Here is a 21,180-nt window from a genome sequence, read left to right as displayed (position 1 = left end):
AGATTGTCCAATTTGTTGACATATAATTTTTCTAATTTCTTCTGGTCTTGTATATTTCTGTGGTATTTCCACTCTAATTTTTTTTTAATTTTCTTCTTTCTACTAACTTTGGGTTTTGCTTTCCTTTTCTAGTTCCTTTAGGTGTAAGGTTAGATTGTTTATTTTAGATTTTTCTAGTTTCTTGAGATAGGGCTGTATCACTAAAAACTTCCCTCTTAAAACTGCCTTTGTTGCATCCCAAAGATTTTGAACTGTGTTTTCATTTTCCTTTGTCTTCAAGTATTTTTATATTTTCTCTTTTTTTTTGACCCATTGTATAATAGCAAGTATTTTAGTCTCCAAATTTGTATCTTTTCCAGTTTTCTTTTTGGAATTAATTTCTAGTTTCATACTATTGTAATTTTTTTAAATTTAAATTTATTAGCCAACTTATAGTACATACTTAGTTTCAGATGTAGTGTTCAATAAATCAGTTGCATGTAATACCCAGTACTCATCACCTCACATGTCTTTAATGCCCATCACCAAATTACTCCCTCCTCTCATTCACCTCCCTTCCAACAACCCTAGGGTTATTTTAAATGAATATTTTATATAATATGCTCCTGCTGCTGCTCCTGCTGCTTTGCTGCTTCTCTTTCTTCTTTCTTCTATTTGCTTAGACTCTCTTTTTCCATCCCTTCACCTTCAGGCTGTATGTGTCCTTAGGTCTGAGGTGAGTCTCTTGTAAGCAGAATATCGAGGGGTCTTTTTTTTTTTTAAATCCATTCAGTCATCCTATGTTTTTTGATTGAAGAATTTAGAAAATTTACATTTAAATTATTTATTGATAGGACATACTTATTGCCATTTTGTTAGTTTTTTTTTTTTTTTAAGTACTTCTCAGGCTCCTTGTTTATCTCTTGCTCTTTTCCCTTGTGATTTAATGACTTTAATGTTATGCTTGCATTTCTTTCTCTTTTTTGTGTGTATGTGTTTTTGGTTTGCAGTTACAATGAGGTTCATATATAATACCCTAAGTATATAACAGTCTATATTAAATTGATGGTCACTTAAGTTGGAACATATTCTAAAAGCATTAAACTTTTACTTTCCTGTCTCCACACTTTATGTATTTAATATTTTAGATCTTTTTATTTTATGATTTTTATTTATGATCTTTTTATTTTATGATTTTACCTAATTTCTTTAGGTAATTTTAAAAGTATAATAGATTTACAATTTCTTTTATTTTAATCTTCAGACTAGCTTTATACGTAATTGATCTGCTACCTCTACTATATTTACTTTTATTTGGATATTTTTGCTTTCATGATTTTCTTCTACTTATGCCTTTCTCCACCCCCCACCCCCACCCCCCCCAATTACTAAAAGAGTCCCTTAAACGTTTCTTCTAATGTTGGTTTAGTGGTGATGAATGCCTTTAATTTTTGTTTGTCTGGAAAACTATTTTTCCTTTACTTCTGAATGTTAATCTTGCCAGGTAGATTATTCTTGGTTGTAATACTGTCTTGTCTTTCTGTCCTCCTGTCTGCCTTCCTTCCTTCCTTCCCTTTGAATATATTATGCCACTCTCTTCTGGCCTGCAAAGTTTCTGTTGAAAAAAAAAAAAAAACAGCAGATATTCTTCTAGGGGTTCCTTTGTATATAACTAGTTGCTTTCTTCTTGATGCTTTTAAAATTCTGTTTTTAACTTTAATTTTTGACATTTTAATTATCATATGTCTTGGTGTGGACCTCCTTGAGTTCATTTTGTTTGGGGCTTTCTGTGCTTTCCTGGACCTGGGTTTGTGTTTCTTTCCCCAGGTTAGGGAAGTTTCACTTATTATTTCTTCTAATAAGTTTTATGCATTTTTCTGTCTTTCTTCTTCTGGGTTCTCTATACTGCATATATTTGTTGATTTGTTGACCAGGTATATTTTAAGCTATACTCATTGAATTTTTTTTTTTGTTTGTTTGTTTGTTTTGTTTGTTTTTAGTTTTTAGTTTCTTTCCACTACTCTGTGTCAGGATTGCTGAACTATTTTCTTCCGTATGTTCTAATCTGCTGTTGAGTCCCTCTAGTTATTTTTTCATTTCATTAATGTATCGTTTAACTCTGTTCCTTTAATATGTTTTTATTATTTTTTTTCTGAATTCATCCACTGACCTATCAATTCCAGTGACTACTTCATGACCATTACTTTAAACTTTATCATTTCATTTAATTCTTTGGCTGATGTATTCTCTTGTTCTTTTATTTGGAGCATATTCCTCTGTTTCCTCATTATGTTTGAATTTGTGTTTATTCCCATAAGGTAGGCAAAACAACTACCTCTTCACATCTTAAAGGAGTGGCCTTATGTAAAAATATTTCCTATGTCTACTGCATGTGCCTAGTTTCTTAGGCTAGCTGGCTAGAGCTGTAGCAGGCTTCAGACTGTGGGTTCCAGGGCATTCTGTACCAGGTCCACCCTGGAGGATGGTTGGAGCTGGATCAGACATAGATGGGTTATCCTTGAGCACTTTGCACCAGGGTTGCTCTGATAGGATGGCTGAAACTAAAGCAGGCAGAGCCACAGGTGTCCTGGGGTGTTTCATGCCCAGACTGCTTGATGAGATAGCTGGAACTATAGTTACACAAGGCAGGGGTGTCTCAGTGTGCATCATGCCAAGGCATCCTTTGTAGGATGGCTAGAGCTGGGACAAGCACAGGCTCAGAGCCACATTATTGAGGACAGCTGAAGTTGGTGTGGGGTGGGGCCAATGGCTAGCTGAGGTGGCAGACTGCCTAAAGTGCCTCGATGTTGATCCTGTTTGTGGTATCAACGTGGAAGGGTATGTAAACAATGGGGCTATCCAGTATCTCTATCCCCGTGAGTGTTCCAAAAGTTCCCTACTGTTTACTAGACTTTTCAGGATTAGTAGGTTTCCTTTCTTATACTCTATTTTCCTTTCAAGCCACTGATTTTTTTTTCTGTGCCTTGGGCTTGTCACATTCTCATATTTCTCAGTCGTATCCCCCCTACTCAGGTTGCTGCATCAAGGGTGGGGTTCCCATCATTACTGTGTCTTTGTTTTTCCTGCTATTTTATATGTGGTCCCTCTATCCTGTATTGCACAGAAACTGCCCAATAAATACTCACTTTTTCTTCAGGAGAATTGCTCTCTATATATGTATCGGTTCAATAATGGTAAATGAGAATGGCTTTTAACTTAAAGTTACCAGCTGCATTAGCTCCTAACATAATAATTAGCCTGTCTTTGCAAGTTTTAAAGCCAGGCATAACTTCTCCTTTTTCTTCTTTTAATATAGACTTTTGTCTATATTAAAAAGATGTTAGCCACTTTCATTAATTATCTCAGTTGGATCTTCTGGATGACTTGCTGCAGCTTCTACATTGGCACTTGTTGTTTTACCTTGCATTTTTATGTGATGGAGGTGGCTTCTTTCCTTAAACTGCATAAGCCAACTTCTGCTACCTTCTAATTTTTCTTCTGCAGCTTCCTCACCTCTCTCAGCCTTCATAGAATTGAAGAGCTTGAGGGCCTTGCTCTTGATTAAGCTTTGGCTTAAGAGAGTGTCATAGCTGGTTTGACCTTCTTTCCATTCTACTGAAACTTTTTCCATATTAGCAATAAGGCTGTTTCACTTTCTTATCATTTTCACCTTCACTGGAGTAGGATTTTCACATTTTTAATTTTCAAGAAATTCCCCTGCATTCACAACTTGCCTGTTTCGTGTGAGAGGATTAGCTTTAGGCCTGTTTTAGCCTTCAACAAGCCTTCCTCACTAAACTTAATCATTTCTAGTTTTTGGTTTGAAGTAAGAAATGTGCAATTCTTCCTTTCACTTGAACACTTGGAAGCCATTATACGTTTATCAATTGGCCTAATTTTAATATTATTGTTGCTCCAGGAATAGGGAGGCCTGAAGAGAAGAAAAGAGATAGGGGAATGGCTGACCTGTGGAGCATCCGAACACACATTTCTTAAGTTCATCATTGTATATGGGTGTGGCTCATGGTTCCTCCAAACAATACAATTGTAACATCAAATATCACTAACTACAGATCCCCATAACAAATATAATAATATAGAAGTTTAAAATACTGTGAGAATTATTAAAATGTGACACAGGGTACAAAATGAGCAAATGCTGTTGGAAACCTGATGCTGATAGACTTGCTTGATGCACAGTTGCCACAAAAGCACAGCATCTATGAAGTGTAATAAGGCAAAATGCAGTAAAATGAAGTATGCCTGCAGTCTGTTATCCATATTCATAATGTGAGAGAATATTACTTTTCTGTTAAAATTTGGTTAAAATATAGATGTAGCTAATATTTCTGCATCCTAATTCCTGCTCTGTCTGACTTTTGTCCATAGATTCTAGGTCAAATGTCTTGAGAAAAAGTTGGTTAGCTGAGAATATTAAAGAAATAATATTCTGGGTTCAGTGACAACTTGCCATGTCACCATAATTAGATAAGTATGTTAGGAAGTGTAATAAGTAAGCAAAAGTTTCTGTTTTATACAAATTAAGTAGACATCATACTGACATCCCCTCTACCTTAATAACTTTTTCAACATTCAGGGGGTCTGTGTCTATAGCTTGAATTGTCTATATATGCCCATAGTAGAAATATGGATATATAGAACATAAGAAAACATTTTTTTAAACAGTAACTATTTTACCTCTCTTAGTCCTCCCCCACTTTTTTTTTCTTTCTAGCATCCCACTCTTAATTCAAGTAATAATTTCCCTATGAGTTGTTTCCTGAAAAAGTTTATAAGAGGCTTATAAATCAAGAATTCAGGGAATCAAGGGCTACTCAAGATATAATAAAAATATATGGAGAAATTGCATCTTAACTGTGGAAGACTATCCCATTCCAGATTAAAAAAAAAATAATCCCCAGTCTTGGAACAGGTGGTGCGATAAAACAATATGAGATCAGAACCCAATTTGAGAAAGAGACTCTGCCTTCTTCCTGGGCAGATAGTAAATTCCCAGAAATGAAACATCCGTGTAGGCAATTCAAGGCAGACAGAGCTTTACAGAGGCTTAGAGAATCTCAAGCCCTAATATGTTATGAAATAACTTTTAATGTATAGCAGAGAAATACCTGGATGATTAGACAAAGAACATTTGCTTAAGGCATGCCAGTGGTAATCTGGGTGGATGAATAAGAATATGAATATCTCAATGTTATTCTCAATGGCCAGTTGGGTCCCACACCCCCTCTGTAAAACAGATATAGCTGGATTCTGCTTCATATCACTGCCACTGTTTCCCACAGAATTATAAACTTATAAGATAATGCCAAATGAAAGCAAAGCCAAATCTTCCAATGTAGAAATCTTTGGTAGGCTGGAACATTGTGGCAAATCCTGAATTCTTATCATGGCACACCTTAGCATGTACAAGGACAGTAATATACAGAGAATGTTTGGGCTAGAATGATTGGACTTACTTGGGAACATTGGCTTACCAGTATCCAAGGAGATCCAGGGAGATGAACAATTAATTATTGCTTATTTTTGTCTAACTGGTGTAAACAGAAAAGAGTGATCCTGAAGACAAGGGAGAAGAGTTGAATATCTTTTCTCTTACTAATACACATAATGAATAAAGTCAAGAATTCATATTTCCACCTATACTTTTTAAGAATCTATAAATTTACGCATTGACTTTATCTGTGTGTAGTTTTGCAGAATATAACAGATTTGAGTTTCTGAGTCCCCTACTATGATTTCTTAGGTTATCATCTTTTCTTAAAAAAAATTCAAAGTAATAAGCACTTGAACTAAACCCACAGAAAAATGTAGAATAATTTTTTATTTGAAGGCTGTTATATGACTACAGATTTGGAAAAAAATAGCTACTGGAATGGAGAAAGAGAAAACACAATCTTATTTGGCTAAATAATCAGAAAGAAAATAATATGAAAGAATATGTGAAAAGCTATTTAGCAGAGGCCTTATAACATATTTTACTTCTATCCTATTTAAATGCTTGTTTGTCTTTTATCTTCTTAAGGGAATTTTCCTTGTTGAAAATATGTTGCACTATTCTTTGGCTTTCTAAACCATTGCCGAAGTCAGATGACAACACATTTGCAGTTCCTGGCACCCCAATCCCCTGCTGTCAGGATTGTAAATGATGCTACTTTTCAACAAGGCAGCGATCCAGTGAAGGGATTAGAGGCATGAATTTTAACCTACAAAATATGAATGTAAGTTAACATGATGCTTTTTCAGTGACTATGTTCTGAGAATACTGTTGCTAGCAAGATTACAGTTGCAACTTTACTGCTGCTTCTTTCAGTAGCAATCACTGTAAATGGAAATCACCAAATACCTCATAAGTTGGGTTTAAAGACCTACTGGCATAGTAAGTCTAAATAAGTTTATTTGCTCAATATGGACTTCCACCTTATTAGAGCATGCTTCTATTCTCTGAAGAATAATTGAATAATTGTTTGTAGGGAAAGTGGGAAGGGCTACAGCTATGACTATTTAATAGAATTTTATATCTTCTAAATTGGATCTGTTGTAACAATCTCTTATCATACCACAGTATATACTGAATTTAAGCAGAAAGTTAATATATGATTGCAAACAGCAAACTCTTTCTTTCTTTCTATTTTACATATGATGTTTAAGTTTTTTTAAGAAATGAAATATATACATATTTTGAACAAATTACAAAGTTTCTTTGGTTGAGGTTTGATTTTTTTATGAAGCCTTTAATCCAAGGAGAGAAGTTTGCTGCCATCAGAGTCAGTGGGGAGAGTGGTCTCCCCACTCCAAGAACTGTGTAAGCCAAGGAGACAAGAGAGAAAAGACAAGGATTCTCTATCATTGTGAAGAATCACTTTCTGAGCCTAGCCTATACCTCAGAGATGATCAAGGAAGAAGCAAGTATGAATCAGAATTAGGAGGCCTCAATTTTATTTTGCTCCCTTTTAGTTGAGGAAATTGTTAAAATTTTACTATTGTTTTATGCACACATTCATTTAGTGTTGATTAAATTGTTTATTGTGGATTTAAACAATTATTTTTTTGTAACTATTTGAATCCCATTACATGGGGGCTCAATGGAAAAGTCAGTATTCATTAATTTATGTGGCACACTGAGAATTAGGTGCTTAGTAATTGTTTTTCCATCATCTAATTGCTTATATCATATATTTAGTGTTGCAACTAAGAACAAAGAAACACAGACTTCTATGTGATTTTATAATTTCAGTGGAAGCTTAAAAACTATGCAGTTGTCAGCCATGAGTACTTCTTATTCAGTATGTCCAATTAAATCTTACCATTCTTAAGATCTCAGTTCAAATATCACTTAGTGAAATATTTCTCCAAGAAATGGACTTCCAAGACTGAATCAGATTTTTTCATTATAATTTGTAAACATCTGCTTTTAGTCATTTTTGTTACACCTCCTAGAGCTTTCATAATTTTACATTTACTTAACTAACATTAGTCTACATCTCTGTCCTATTGAATGAAAAGGTGATTTCTTTTAATTCCCCTCATCATTTAGTGGAATTCATAATACATAGTAAGTGCTCAGTGAATATATGAAATTTATTTTAAAAATACATTTAATACTATAAACATTGCTTCTTAGGCAGATTATAACATAGAAGATAAAACACTAATATAAATATAGTTAATATAAGTATGGTAAATATGTGATAAAAAATAAACATATGTTGCTAAGAGAGAATAGTGGTAAAGTTTAGAACTCTATTTTGGTGGCCTCTGGGTACAGCTTTAAAACAGAAGAACTGTCTCTTGATTATATTTTATCCTCTTCCACTACTTGTGTCTTGCTCTATCACTCAGATTTTCTCCATCTGGTACATAAACATTTTCAATTTCTTTCACTCTCAGAACATTGATTGATCCAAAGACCTACTCCAGAAATGTATTAACTTTGGATATAAAAATAAGATCTCTTCTGCTGTGATGGGAAGTGTCGAAGAAAGGGATGACTTTGGATAAAATGAAATTGTGTGAAAGGGAAGTGAATTAGGCAGTTACTATGTTATTACCTTTTTTTCTCTGATAGAATGCAGTGAAGTTTATGCTTGAAAATAATGAGAAGGGGAAGTTTAGGAGAACACTAAAGGTATGCAGCATGTCTTGAGCAAATGTGACAAAAGATTATTAGGTTATGTGGAAAGATATCCAAGATGAATTGAAGACCAAGCTGGATGTGAGTATATTGTGTATTTTGCTAGCACTAATCCAAATGTCTATATAATTTTTTTTTTCTCCAGAAGTGCTATTCAACATTTCCCTTTTCTTGGATAAAGTCTTCAAAACAATTTACATAGTAGGAGAAATTTGTTTTGTTTTTAATTTCACTGAGAATTGTGTGGAGTTGATTAATATGGTGGTTTGTAATTTATATAGAAATCGTATCTTAATTTTGATGTAGTTAATTCATTCCAGACATCATTTAACAAGTTTGTCTTTTTTCAAAGTTGAAAAAAACTATAGTAGAATATGCATTATTTAATGTATTCTAGTATTTACTGATATTATACTTTTTAACCTAATGCATGAATGCATCAAACTATATAAATAAAACTCTTAATATTGAATCATTCTTCTATTTCTAAAATAAAATCTAACTTTCCATGGTATATTTTCATCACACGATGATATTTTGTGTTATTTTGTTATTTATACTTGTAGTATGGGTCTTTTTTTTCTCCTTAGGAGGTATTATTTGTCAATTTAATTCATTTAAGTCTAGTTTAAGCCAATCCCTAAACCAATTAATTGTATGCTGACCTCATTAACTGAATTTATAATTTTTTTTATACCTTATAAAATACTCAAACACCATCTTGCATTTTGCTAGAATTCATCTGTAAGACCACTAGGTATTTGTTTTGTTTTGTTTTGTTATATATCACAGATAAAACTTTTAACTCCTTCAGGTTAGTCTGCATTTCTACTTCCTGCTGAGAAAACTTGAGCAATTTCTAGTTGTTTCTAATGTAAAAAAAAATGCCATCTCATAACTATCCTCAAAGCCTTTGTCCAAAGTTATAATAATCTGCATAATATTTTGTATTCTTTTTGAAACTGTTTTTTACACTTTTATTATTACTAGCAAAGCCCTATAGGTGGTTTTTTAAAAAAAAATGTTTTAAATTTTAATGTTAATTTTTATTTATTTATTTCTATTTTAATTCCAGTATAGTTAACATGCACGTTATATTACTTTAAGGTGTACAGTATAGTGATTAACATTACTCAGAGTTCAAGATAAGTGCATTCTTAATCCTCTTCACGTATTTCATCCATTCTCCCACCTCCCTACTCTGATAATTATCTGTTTGTTAAGAGTCTGTTTCTTCATTTGTCTCTCTCTCTCTCCTTCCCTTTGCTTTTTTTGTTTTGTTTCTTAAATTCCACATATGAGTGAAATCCTTTTTATGGCTGAATAATATTCCATTGTCTATGTATACCACATCTCCATTATCCATTCATCTGTCCATGGACCCTTGGGCTGCTTCAGTAATTTAATTGTCGTGTGTAATACTGCAATAAACATAGAGGTGCATATATTCCTTTGAGTTAATATTTTTGCAATCTTTGGGAAAATACACAGTAGTGTGATTACTGGATCATAGGGTAGTTCTATTTGTGATTTTTTAGAGGATGCTCTATACTGTCTTCCACCATGGCTGCACCAGTTGCATTTCTACCAACAGGGCAAGAGCATTCCCTTTCTTGATAGCCTCATCAATTCTTATTGTTTCTGGTGGTTTCAACTTTAGCCATTCTGACAGGTAGTTTTGATTTGCATTTATTTCCCTGATTTTGAATGATGCTGAGGATCTTTTCATATGTCTGTTGGCCATCTGTATGTCTTCTTTGGAGAAATGTTTGTTCATATCTTCTACCCATTTTAATTGAATTATTTTGTTTTAGATCTGTTGAGTTATACAGGTTCCTTACATATTTCGGATACTCTTTATTGGATACGTCATTTGCAACTATCTTCTCCCATTAAGCAGTTGTGTTTTTGTTTTGTTAGGTTATTACTTTGGCTGTACAGAAGCTTTTTATTATGATGTCCCAATATATTTTTTTTTAAGATTTTGTTTATTTTTTTATTCATGAGAGACACAGAAAGAGAGAAGACAGACAGACAGAGACAGAGACAGAGACAGAGACCTAGGCAGAGGGAGAAGCAGGGGCCTGAAGTGGGACTTAAACCCTGATCCTGGGATCATGTCCTGAGCCAAAGGCAGATGCTCAACTGCTAAGCCACCCAGGAATCCCAGTCCCAAAATTTTATTTTTGTTTTTGTTTCCCTTGCCTCAGAAGACACACCTAGAAAAACATTCCTATGGCCAATATCAGAGAAATCACTACTTGTTTTCAATGATTTTTATGGTTTCAGGTCTCACATTTAAATCCTTTAACATTTTTAGTTTATTTTTGTTTATGGTGTAAGGAAGTGCCCCAGTTTCATTCTTTTGGATGTAGTTGTCCTATTTTCCCCACACTATTTGTTGAAAAGTCTATTTTTTTCCCATTCAGTATTCTTTCCTACTTTATCAAAGATTAATTGACCATATATTGTGGATTTGTTTCTGGGATTTCTATTCTGTTCCCTTAATCTATATGTTTATTTTTGTGCCAATACCATACTGTTTTGATTACTATGGATTTGTAGTATACTTGAAATCTAAAACTATAATACCTCCAGCTTTTTTTTTTTTTTTTTTTAAATCAAAACTGCTTTGGCTGATCAGGGTCTATTGTGGTTCTGCACAGATTTTTGGATTAATTGTTCTAGCTCTGTGAAAAATGCTAATGGTATTTTGATAAGGATTGCATTAAATCTGTAGAATGTTTTGGGTAAATATAGACATTTTAAAAATAGACATTTCTTCCAAACCATGAGAATAGGATATCTTTCCATTTGTTTGTGTCAAATGGAAAGATGTGTCTGTGTCTTCAATTTCTTTAATCAATATTTCATAGTTCTCAGAGTAGAGGTTTTTCTCCTCTTTGGTTAAGTTTATTCCCAGGTATTTTATTATTTCTGGTGCAATTATAAACGGGATTGCTTTCTTAATTTCTCTCTGCTGCTTCATTATTAGTGTATAGGAAGTGCAACAGATTTCTGCACAGTCTATATTCTCTGATATAAGGATTGCTACTCCAGCTTTCCTTTCACATCCATTTGCATGATAAATGCTTTTTCATTCCTTCACTTTCAATCTGCTTTAGGCCTGAAATTAGTCTCTTTTAGGCAGCATATAGATGTATTTGTTTGTTTGTTTTTCCATTTCCTTATCCTATGTCTTTTGATTGGAGCATTTAGTCCATTTACATTCAAAGTAATTATTGACAAGTATGTTATTTATTGCTATTTTGTTACTCATTTTATGGTTATTTTCTTCTCTGTTGCTTTCTTTTGCTTTCTTCTATCATGATTATTTGGCTTTCTTTAGTGATATACTTGGATTCCTTTATTTTTGCATACATATTACTGGTGTTGGATTTGTGGTTACCATTTGGTTTGTGTATAACATCTCCTGCAGCTTCTGTGGCCATTGAAAAATGAATGGATAAAGAAGATGTGGTCTATATATACAATGGAATATTACTCAGCCATTAGAAACCAGAAATACCACCATTTGCTTCAACGTGGATAGAACTGGAAGTATTATGCTGAGTGAAGTAAGTCAATCAGAGAAGGACAAAATTATATGGTCTCACTCATTTATAAAAAATAGTGAAAGGGAGTATAGGGGAAAGGAGAGGAAATGAGTGGGAAATATCAGAGAGGGCGACAGAACATGAGAGACTCCTAACTCTGGGAAATGAATAAGGGGTAGTGGAAGGGGAGGTGGGCAGGGGATGGGGTAACTGGATGATGGGCACTGAGGGGGGAACTGGACGGGATGAGCACTGGGTGTTATGTTATATGTTGACAAATAAAACTCCAGTAAAAAATATACAAAAAATTTAAAAAAATAGAATACTGTCTGGAAGGGCTCAGGAAATAGCCCATTGTGATTACCTGAAGTCCGGAAAATAAAGCAAAATGTTTCTTTACGAGAAAAAAAAAAAAAATCTCCTGCATATAGCAATCTATATTAAGTTGATGGTTGCTTAATTTCGAACTCATTCTTTACTCCTCTCTCCTCTCCATATTTTAATATGTCACACTTTACTTCTTTTTATTTTGTGAGTCCTTTGTGATTTTTACAGATATATTTATTTTTAGTACTTTTGTGCTTCCTTCTTTTTTTACTCTTGTAGAGCTGGTTTACTGCTCATGACTTCTTTTGTTTGTCTAGGAAACTCTTATCTCTCTATTCTGAATGATAGTTTTGGTGGATAAATATTCTTGGCTGCAGCATGTTTTTCCTTTCAGCCCTTTGAATACAACATGCCACTTCCTTGTGGCCTGCAAAGTGTCTGCTGAAAAATCAGCTGATAGTCTTGTGAGTTTTCCCTTGTATGTAACTGCTTTCATTTCTCTTGCTGCTTTTAAATTTTTCTTTACCACAAACTTTACCATTTTATGACTATGTGTCTTAAATTTTGTTGGGAGATATTTGTGCCTCCTGGATCTAGATTTATATCTTTATTTGGATTTAGGAAGTTTTAGCTTTAGTTCTTTAAATTAATTTTCTTTCCCTTTTCTCTCTCTTCTCTCTGGGATCCCTATAATGTGAATGCTGTTATACTTGATGTCAATGAGTTCCCTAAGTCTATTCTCATTTTGCATAATCTTTTTTCTTCTCACCTGCTCGGTTTGATTACTCTCTATTACTCTGTCATTCAAGTCACTGATTTTTTTTTTTTTTTTCTGCTAGGGAGTCTACTGTTTATTCCATCAAGTATATTTTTAATTTCATTTATTGTGTTCATCTCTTATTGTGTGTGTGTGTGTGTGTGTGTGTGTATATATATATATATATATATATATATATATATATAAAGAAGATGTGGTCTATATATAAAATTACTGGTAGGGTAGGGCTCCCTGTTAGGAAGTTAGGTAGGGCATGTGTTCCCACAGGTGGCCATGTGTTAATGCTAGGGTGTGAGGAAGAGACATGGCACCTACATATTCCTGTATCCTGAAGAAGTCTCCCAAGGATTTCTGCTCCTTCAGGACAGACTCTGAGATTAGTAAACAACTCTCCCTCCCATGTGCTCCAGATATTTTTTAAACTGCTTCTTCTATGCTATATCTCTGCAGGCTGTTTGTTGTGCTATATCTCAAAAAGTGGGATTTCAGTTTCCTCTGCCCTCCTGGCTCTCCCAGAGCCAAACCTCTGATTTTTAAAATCCAGGTCTTAAGTCCTGCTGGTTATAAGAACTCAGGAAATTCAGCCCTTCTTTTTTTCAAAGCCAAATGTTATGGGATTCATCTTCATGCAGGTTTCATGGTGTGAGGGTTTATTTCCTTTCTTTCTCCATGCCCACAGTTCCCTCCATCCTGCTGATAGTTCCAAGGGATCCATTTAGTCCTTGACTGCATCTCTGCCCTTCCCATTCTCTTCTATGTGGCACTTCTCTACATTTATTTGTGGAATTTGTTTTGCCAGGCTTCAGGTATTTTCTGGGCTATTTACACTTCTGTGAATGTTACCTAGTTGTATCCCTGGGGCAAGGTGAGTTTAGGATACTCCTACTCTGCTATCTTCCCAGGAAATCCTGGTGTTTGTTTTTTAACGTTTTTCATTTGTCAAAACAGGATTGTGAGATTTTCCCTTATATTTTCAGAGAAAATATATGAATATAGTATCTGATAAATCTATTAGTATTTTTCTAAGCTAATTTCCCTGCTAAGATCATGATTTTCTTCTGTTTTTTTTTTTTTTTCAAAATACTTGAAGATTTAATGTATTTGTATTTAGTATATTTTAAGTCTATGAAAGCTTCTCAGAATACTGCTTACTCTGTATGCCTTACTTTTTGGTAAACATCTGTAAATAACCAGTAATTTAAACTTCTATTTCTTCTTTGATTTAAAGCTCATTTTATTCTTTAGAAGAATGTTATTTTTTCCTAATATCAAGTTTTATCACACTGATGTTAGATGAGCCCAATCAATTTGATTTATACTTAGAGAATTAAAGATGTTTATATGTGCAGGGAAGTTATATAATCAATTTTGATATTTTATATTTGAGAGAAATACTCATCTTTATACTTATAGGGTAAATATCTGTATTCATATCATACTTCTCTTTTTTCTTGGTCTAGTGAACTGGAAATTTTATTTTATTTTTAATCCATTACTGGTTATAGTAATAAATATTTACATTTCAATATCAATATATAAAGGCTTTTTCCTTAACAAAAAGAAAACATCCTTAAAATATTTTCACTTTTCTAACCGTTATAAAAGTTGTTTCTGATATTACTAACTCTGTTTTGATTTCTTGAAGAATTACATTATGTATTTCTACCTCTATAATGTTTATAATGTTTATAATGTGTTTATAAAATATTGTAAAATGCTATAGCACTTATTGTAATTTAAAATATTGTTTAAGCCCTTACCTACTTAAAGCATAATAACTATTTAACCTCATATAACCCTATAATCTAAATACTATTATCATTTTTTGTTTAAATATAAGGCAATTAATGAAAAGAGAAATATAGGAGATTGCCAAGGTAATCAGTTGGTATAAGGCAGAACTTGAATTTGAAGAGATGAGAAACTTCTTTACCATCTGTATTGTTAATATATTAATATTATACATTATATACATCATATACATATATAATTATATGAGATATACATATTATAGTATATCATATGTATATGTATATGTATCTCATATACATATATTATAATGTATACAATATATACATATATCATACCCTATTATATGTATACGTTATATACATATATATGTATATATGTATACGTTATATACATATATATGTATATATGTATACGTTATATACATATTATACATTATAATATGTATATGTTATATACATATATATATTGTAATATGTTTATATATATATTCCAAAGACCTTATTGGTCATTTATTTCTCCTGCATATTATACCTCTCTGTCAAGAAACATGTAGTTATCTATGATTCCTAAAAAGACATAAAGAACAAGTTTTATATTGAGACATGGATGCAGGTAAGGTGAAATTGCTAAATACTGACAAATTCAGGTCCAAAATCTAGATGTTGAGGCTATTTGATATGGCTTGCCAAAATGTAGACTTATTGCGTTAGTTCCAGTATAATTTGTCTTTGTATGCTCATTGAGAGATAAAACTTAGCAATCCTCAATTTATAGTTACTCTGCCTCAATAGATATTACCGTCTAAAATGTGGCTAAAATACTCTTGAACTTGAGTGTGCCTTACATTGAGACAGTGTGGAGCTAGATTTATTCACTAGTATCCTTATCTGGTTATATATTTGTAGTATTCTAAATTTAAAGCAACATGTTGCCAAATATAAATTTGTGTCATAGTGATCCTCAGACTCAACCCAGTCTTTTTTATTTTTAAAATATTTTATTTATTTATTTGAAAGAGATAGAAAGCGAAAGGCAGAGTATGAGGGGAGGGAATGGAGTAGAAGGAGAAGCAGACTTCCTGCTGAGCAGGGACCCCCCAATGCAGAGCTTGATCCTAGGACCCTGGGATTATGACTTGAGCCAAAGGTAGATGCTTAACCAGCAGAGCTACCCAGGTGCCCCTCAACCTAGTCTTTGTGGCTCTGTATCTTAACTCTATTCTGGTTCCATATTTATTAGGCTAGAATACTTCAAGTAGTATGTTTTAGAGAAGTTGTACAGGTGGTATACATTCTGAGACTTTCAAGATTGGAAATGTCTTTTTTTCATATTTATGCATGAAAATTCTCTTGACAGGGTTTATCACAGTTAGGTGGTGGTCATCTACCCAAGAATATGTACTTCAGGAAGCTAATACTATAGAAAAGGAAGTATACTTTTATTTTTTTAGCAATTTGTTGTTGTTTGCAAGCTTATATTTTTTTTCTTAAATTCAGAAATATCAGAAATACTAGAAATTATTTAGATGTAGATCTTTCAAAAAGTCCCACTTGGCTTAGGTTTTTCCAGTTTCTGATGGACTGTTATAAATTCCTTCTAGTGTATTAGTGAGTAATTGGCTCAGTGAGCTAGATAACTGAGAGATGATTAATAATTCCCTGAGAGCATGTGAGCAAATGTGGACAGTAATCAGATCAGTGTTGCATTCTTCAGATTCTTTTCTGGTTCAGATAAGAATCTGATAATTCTGGCCTGAAGGTAGTGCTCTTCTCTGAATTCCAATTATATAATTTTATATCTAATGTGAAAAAAAGATGATCTTACAAAGTATCCTCCATATATGGCTCACACCAGGTATCATGAGGACTGTCTTATACAACTCAAAATTGTTTCTCTAAACATATAGTGAAGTCTTAATTAAAATTAGATAACTTTTGTATTAGTGCACCTTGAGTCCATTATGTCACCAATGTCATGAATATATTGGGATACATTTAATCAGAAAAAAACCCACAAAAACCAAGTGTCCCTGGGTGGTACAATTGGTTAAACATCTGACTCTTGGTTTTCAGCTCAGGTTGTGATTTCATGGTCATGAGATAGAGCTCTGTGCTCAGTGCAGAGTCTGCCTGAGATTCTCTCTTCTCTCTCTCCCTCTTCCTCTGCCACTCCCCACTCATGCTTGCTCTCTCACTCTCTCTATCCTTCTCTCAAATAAATAAATAAATCTTTTTTTAAAAGAAAAAAAAAATTTTAAAGAAAATTCTTTAGTATAGGAAATTATTTGCAAAGGTGGTGGAAAGCCCAAAAAGCATAGAGGATACAGAGGTTACCCAGAGGTTAATGCCTGTATGAAAAGGCTACCAGCCCTAGGACTGGGGAAACTGAGAGGAAGAGTAAGATCTTCAGAACCTGGGAACTTAGAGGATGGATCCTATAGGGCCAGTGCTTAGCTCAATGGAGAGAGGCTCTATGGAGATCAGACCCATAACCATAAGGAGGGGGCATCTAAAGATAAAATCTGAACTACCAAGGCAAATGTTTATGGCAGGAACCCAAAAAAATCTCGAGTTAGATGCCCTCTTCTGAAGAGGGAGAGTGTCAGAAAAGAAATACAGTAAAGTCACTTGTTCCTTTCCCCTAACTTCCAATCTCCCTGGCTTCCACTGGCAAAAACAAAGATATCTAAGAAATGGAGTTTTTAGAATTCTAGATCTGGCATCTCTGCAGGAGATAAAAGGGTAGATTTAAAACTAAAATCTAATAATGGCACTAGGAACTTAGTCAAGCTAATGAAGGCAAACTGAAGAAAATTCAAAGGTCCCTACAGGCATAAGCAAAGATGCACCATTAATATTTGTACGTCACAACATCATTACCAGTAAGCACAATGAAGCTCTATCCATTGCAGCTTGCTCAACGTTATTAACTCTTAAATTAGACTAGTTTTCTCATTTTATTAATTATAATAAACCTATATAATATTTCTTATGAACCAGTTTTACTGGGAATGCTTACTCTTAGGAATCAGGGCAAGCAAAACTTTGTAATGCAAAGGTGAAGCTAGAATAATTTGCAAGAAATAAGCCTTGCAAATGGTGATATGCATTTCTTAAAGGTAACTTTAACTCTCAATATCCAGTTTCTAGAATTGATGTTGGCATTTTATAGTTAAAAATATGGCGAATACCATGATACAAGTCTTCCAATTATATAAAAATAGGTAATGAGACCTTTGAATGTTTTAGAAATAACAAGGATATTCTTGGAAGGAGTTGAAATCTTCAATGACTAGTTCAAAAATCACTATTTCTAAATGCCAGATCTGAAAATAGCATTTAGTATTCTGGACTTCCTTACTGATAAGCATTCATACAGGAATAAAAATCTTATTTCTTAAAATGCGGGCAATCCTAATGTAGGAAAACAAAAACTGTTTTATATATTTTTGCTTTTCTTCAGTACTGATTAAAAATAAGTTTTCTGATATGATTGCTGATTAAAAGACAAAACAAATGTTATTCAATGGCTAAAGAAACTTGTAGATAAAATTTCCATGGAGCAACAAGGCATGTTCTTCTCTGTGTTTCACAAGAATCCTTTGTTTCATTTAATAGATGGTGTGAGCTCTCAAGTGCAATAGCTCTTGTCCCTCTGTGCTTACCCTCTGAGCCTCAATAGCATACATTATAATGGATTATTTTTTTCTGCCTTCCTCCTCTGGAATATATGCTATGTAAAGACAAAGTGTCATCTGATTTATTTATAACAGTCTCCCTTCAGCATCTAGCAGAATGTCTAAACTACAGTAGATAGACTATATGTATTTGTTGAATTAAATAGAATATCCTCTTCTTCCACACATTAGTATTTATAAGTGATATACCAACTCATTTGGACCAAAAAAAAAACAATAAAAATTGGAATGTATACATTGTTCTACTAGAATTCATACAGAAAGGAAAGAATAATTTTAGAAATTTTAAATTGTAGAGATAAAAGTAACCACTAAGGGTCTGGGGTATACCATTAGAATGAGGCAGTTATTCACTGGATTATAAATACAAATTTATAGATAATTTAAAAAATATAAAGTATTTTATAAATGTAATACAACTTACTATTTTTTAAAATATTTTATATTTATTTATTTATTTATTTATTTATTTATTTATTTATTTATTTGAGATAACAGAGAGAAAGAGAGAGGCAGAGACACAGGCAGAAGAAGGAGCAGGATCCATACAGGGATGTGGGGCTTGATCCCAGTACTCCAGGATCATGCCCTGAGCTGAAGGCAGGCACTTTAACTGCTAAGCCACCCAGTGTCCCACAACCTACTATTGAAATGGAGGAAGAGCACCATAAAAAAAGCACCTAAAGATTAAAATTTAGTGAATTACTGTTGAGAGTACAAGTTGAATTCAATAATTTTAAAAATCTAATAGATCATCACTATTTAATGGAAACCTGAGTCAAACAATCAATAGTCATTTGTTTCAGTTTTCTGCTGCTTGTTAGCATGGGTACAAGTAATAGGACCAAAATATCTGTTAGTTGCAGTGATTAGAAAGATGAAATCCAGGCCTTACCAGCAGTTCCAATAAACCCGTGTGGACATCAATATATTTCTGCAATAGATAAATGATTCAATGGAAATCATGTAGAAAATTTTGACACTATATTAGCTCTTTCAGGCCACTATAATATAATTTAAGGTTTTCAACTTCAGTGAACTAAAAAGTGTCATAAGGATACCTATTTCATAAAATATACCTTCTTGCCAGGCATTCTTTGATGCGAGCCAATACTTCCAACCACATTATACTACTTGCTGCAAAATATTCTGCTGCTCCTAAAAAAAGTAGTTTGCCTACAGACAACACAGATTGTTCTCTGAAATAGGCAGGAAAAGTAGTTTTAGAGATATTGAAGCAACAGAAGGAGCATAGATTATGGAGTCAAAAACATCATGACGGTATCGATTACCGGTTGTGTGAAATTGTGCCAGTTACTTAACATTTCTGAACTTCACTCTATTAAATTTAAACTATATCTTCCTCATAGAGTTATCGTGAAGGTTGGATAATACCTACATACAGTGTCTAGTGCATAGTAGGCATGAAATAAATGGTTATTATGTAAACATTTTATATGTTTTAAAATTCATTTAAAAAATAGTTCTTGTCCTAATTTTAAGGCTGTTCAGCTTTTCTTATAATTTGCTAACAAATCATTGATTGCTCAGCAATGGAGAAATATACTAAAATGCAGAGGCAACCTGATTAGGTATTGCTGATGAACTCCATTAGAGATTACTAAAATATAAAAATTCGCACTTATGGAAATAAAATATGATGGAAATGGCACTTCTGAAATCTAATGATTCACTACCATATCAAAAGGAGAAATTGGATTTTACTATAAAAATCAGAAAACACTAAGCCTCAACTCCTTCAGGGAAGTCAGTGAAGCTTATTTAATATTCTCTAGTGCCTAAAGAAAAATATTTGGTGCAAAAAAACCTGAAAATAGCTTTCAAATAAATAAGCATTAGCTTATCTACCAATGGATGTCATATAGCTGCTGATTGCACCTTTGGGACAGTTTATCAGAGAGATGATTTATAAATTCCAAGAGGAGTTAGATGCCATCATTAAAATACATTTTAATTTCAGTTAAATGTAACACATTCCAAGCAAATTTTATTCTTTCTCCATGGATAATTTCCAGACTAGGAGATCACAGAAATGCTATCTTATTACCATGAAAATTTCAGATGGGTATTTTATAAATCTTTCATGGCAGTCTATGACAAAAGGACCATAAAAACAATATAGATATTTAAAATTAAATAAATTTCTAAATATATGAATAACTTTGTTCATTTACAGATTAGTGTCAATCTGATGGAAATTTCAATCATGCTTTGAAGTGATAATATTCAACATTTGTACCAATCACATCAATGAAGAAATACTTATTGAATTATTGGCTCACCCAGAACTGGTGAAAGTGTAAAAAGGCATGATTCATCTTTATTTCATTAGGCTAGGGAACTAATTCAATCACATCCAAATAATTTAATGGTTGTTCAGTTATATCCTTAGAAAATTCTTCAGTGGCCATCAGACCACATCAGGTTTTCTTTTTATATGTTTTCATGGTACACTGTATGCCTTTTTATAAACATACAATTTATAGTGCTTAATTCATGGTTATTATTTTTTAATGTCTTTTCCTTCAGGACCTCTCCCTAAGTAGAGAAATTATTTTACTTTTGTTCAAAACTGAATCTGCATGCTTAACCAAATACCTGGACCTTGGAAGGTATTTAATAAAGATTTATTGATACCATTCTACACATAAACTCCTCACATGTTATTGTGTTCAGTTTAATATTAATCACTTCTCTGTATTAAAACCTATCACCAGATTTGTGGAGTTAAAAATTTGTCAGTTTGTTTGTTTTTAAGGCCTAACTTTGTTGCACTGGTCATAGGTCTGAAGACCATGTCTCAGCCCAATAGAAATAATGATGTTCAAAGTTCAGTGCCTTTCTTCTATATTTCAGATTCATTGCCAGAAATACAATGTAGAAACTAACCTCAAAGGATATAAATGAAAACAAAATC

This window comes from Canis aureus, chromosome 14, assembly GCF_053574225.1.
Source record: "Canis aureus isolate CA01 chromosome 14, VMU_Caureus_v.1.0, whole genome shotgun sequence".
Lineage (NCBI taxonomy): Eukaryota > Metazoa > Chordata > Mammalia > Carnivora > Canidae > Canis > Canis aureus.
This window is presented reverse-complemented; position numbering follows the sequence as displayed.